Consider the following 3,493-nt stretch of genomic DNA (forward strand, 5'->3'; position numbering starts at 1 on the left):
AGCCTCCAGCCTTGTCTCTTGCTGCCTCCACTGGCACTCTCCAAGCCCAAGCCAGAGAGATCCTTTATAAACATAACTCAGCCACATCACTTCCTGGACGGTCTTACTCCAGTGGCTGCTGGCTGCAAATAGCAAACCCTTGATGTGGCCCTAAAGGAAATGGCCCCCTGCCTCCATCCTAACCCTGGTTCTTCCCCTCTCTTCCTGCACTCCCCCCCATTTCAGGCGAAGCTCCATTTCACCCTTTTGCCTGCAATCCGGGGGCCCACCCTCTTGGCATGCTGGCTCTTTATCTATTGTGTTTCAGCTTAAATGTCACTTCCTCCAAGGCCTTCCTCTCAGACAGCTCTCCCTTTGGAGCCCAGCTCCTTGTCCTGTCTTTCCAGCCCTTACATCTCACCCGTATTCACTGCATTTGTCTGCTTGCCCACTTACTGGGCCTCTCCCGTAAAAATGGAAGCCCCATGGGAGCAGGGACACCAGCTATATCCCCAGGGCTTCCAACTTCTTTGCTCATAGTGGGTATTCAAGAAATATTTGCTTGGTTAATGCGTGTTTGAGACCCAGACTCCGCCCTGAAGAAAATTCACGGTGAAGAGAAAAAAAGGCTGTGGCCTAAATCCAAAAGGGCCCTGATACCCCTGGATTCAAAGAAGTTTTCTCCTTTCCCCAGTTTTTCTAACCCAAACCCGATCCAATTCTAATCCCTCCTTCCTTTGACCTCCTAGAGCACAGGGCCCCTACCCCCATTCCAGGGAGGGGGCTTGCAGAATATTTTACATACAGCAGGTACTCCATACATGTCTGTTCAATTGATAAGAAAAAATAAGCATTAGTCCTTCTTCACCTTTAAAAAAACGATCTTAGTTCCTAAATTGTCCTCGCTGGTGTAAGTTGACCAGGGAAGGCTGCCTGGTAGTCTTCCTGCTGAGGGGAAAAAAATGTTACTTGGCTCAACCCCCAAAATGGAATCATGAGGTGCTAAGCTGGGATGAAGTTCTTTAGTCTGGTTTTAATTTACCCAGTCCCTGGGTTCCTCATCTCTGAGTTAAGTAGCTCATGATTCGTAAAGACAAGTGTTCTAGGAAAACACTAGACGCTTAAAGGGCCCCAGCCTGAGGTCCCCTGTCAGAGGCGGAGCCTTCCTCCTCCTTGCTCTTGCCCTTAGCTCTCAGGACATGAACCCCTGGTTCCCTCCCAAGGGCCCTCTATTCAGACTGTGGTGTGAGAAGGGCCAGCAGTGCGGATATGGGTCTCTCAATGCCTCTACCGGAATGTGGAAACTCCAGGGACACTTGTCTGGGCCTTGAGCAACGTGGCTGAGCCTGAGTTCTGGCACAATCTCCCTTGGAGACCGGAAGATATAAATTGTGCTCAAATAAATTTGACCTGTTGGTTATGAGGATGGACACACTGACAGGTAGGGATGGTGTTTCACTCAGTGACTAAGAGCTGTGGGAAACACAGCCACTTAGTTTCCTCAACTATATCCAATGGAATAATAGTATACCTACCTCATGGAGTTCATCCAGGAATAATAAGATAATGTATTCAAGGCTTCTAGCCCCGAGTGTGACACAGTAACCCTCTCCCTCAGAAGCCGTCAGATAGCTGCCTGCCCCATGTTTCAAGTCTCAGGGCTAACACCTCCTCAGAGAGGCCCACCCCTGCTTGTTTGCTCAGACCACCCTGGTCCTCCTTCCAAAGCACTTGGCCCGAGTTGTGATTATACATTTTTTGTTCCTTGGCTCATTAACTTTCTGTTGTCTGTCTTCCCCCTGGAGTGGAAGGTCCAGGAATGCAGAGGCCCTGCCTGTCTTGCTTTCTGTTATGGCCACAGCTTAGCACGGGGTCTGCCCTGCCCACAGTAAGAGCTCAGCTCACAGCTGTTCAACGGCCTTGAATGAAATGGTCACTCGTGTAACAAAAGAGCAAAGGGAGCAAAAGGATGACAAAACCACACTTGGCTACTGAGGGAAACCCAAGGAGAACACTGGTCTTGGATTCAGAACATGTGGGTCCCAGGCCTGGTTTTATAACTCACTGGCCACGTGGAAAAAGTCATTTCCTCCTAGCCAGGCCTCATTTTCTCACCCGTAAGATGGAGATCATAACCCTCACCCCATCTGCCTTACAGAGTTCTCCTGAGAATCAAACTAGATAACCAATGTTGAAAGCAGAACACGATACAAAAGTTAGAGCCTTGTTTAAAATTGTAACTGCCACCAACTGCAGCGGAACTAACAGCGTGCAGTCCTGACCTCCCACTAGGAGCCCCTGGAGTGTTTCAGGTGGAGGACACCTGAGCCTGATGCAGCCGGGCAATTCTCCCTGCGTTTGCAGTTAAAAGGAAAGGGCTGGTGATGGGATTGGGGTGACGCTTGCTCGCAGATGAAGCTCACTGAAAATTCGCTTTGATGGGAGCGAAATTTCCGAAAACACCCCATGCCCTCCCTGAATTCCAAGAAGCAAATTGGAAACAGTTTCTCTGAGAAGCTGACAGAGGCCGAAGGGAGGAGAAAGTGTCTGGCTGCCGCTCCTCCCGCAGTGCTCACGGAACCAGCCCCCTTTCCTGGGATCTGGAGACCGATGCCCATTTGGAAACACTCCAGCACTGAGTCTACGTACAGAGGATTAAAAGTCATGGGGCCCACTTGCCAAGAGGCCTCAGAAAATATTTGATCTGCTGTTTTCTCCTCCCCCCACCCCCGTGCCCCTGTTTTTGGCTCAGTCTAGATAAAGAGGTCCAATACCAAAGCAAGACCTAATGACGGAGCAGGAGCCAGGATCTCGCGAGGTTTGTCTCAGCGGGAACTCGAACGGCACCGCGGAAGTCAGCGTGGTGGGCCCTGCGTTACCGCCACCAAGGTGTACTTTCTGACAGATACGCCCAAACTCTTACACACCAACACGCGTGGCATGTGATGTGGTGGGCGTGGAGCCCACCCTCTGGGTCCCTGGCTGCTTCACGTGGGATTTAAGTCCTCGAAGTGAGGGCCAGAGTCAGGCTCCCGGGCGGCTGAAGCCAAAGCCGTCAAGCTTTGGACCTGCCCACAGCTGTTTTCCGCCCTGGAGACCAAGGACCGCAGTGAGAGAAGCAGGCAGCTGACGTGTGGGGTGTGAAGACGGGCGAGGAGGCCCGAGGGTGTTCAGAGCCCTGTATCCAGCTTCTCCTGAGGGCCGGCCTCCAAGTGGCCGACCAGAGCGCTGCCCAATAGGAGGAGGATGTGAGACGCATGTGTCATTTTAAGCGGTCTCACTGCCACGTGAAAAAGGTAAAAAGAAGCAGGTGAAGTTAATTTTCATATGTTATTTCACCCGGTATATCTCAAATATCATCATTTCAACATGTAATCAATGTAAAAATTGTTGAGGCATTTTACATTCTTTAAGTGCCACTAAGTCTTCGAAGCCCAGTGTGTATCTCACACTTGCAGCACTGGCCACGTTTCAAGTGCTTGATAGCCACCCGGTGGGTATTGTATTAGATGGA

Source organism: Monodon monoceros, unplaced genomic scaffold (assembly GCF_005190385.1).
Source record: "Monodon monoceros isolate NGI ecotype Baffin Bay Population unplaced genomic scaffold, NGI_Narwhal_1 Super_Scaffold_12, whole genome shotgun sequence".
NCBI classification, from domain to species: Eukaryota; Metazoa; Chordata; class Mammalia; order Artiodactyla; family Monodontidae; genus Monodon; species Monodon monoceros.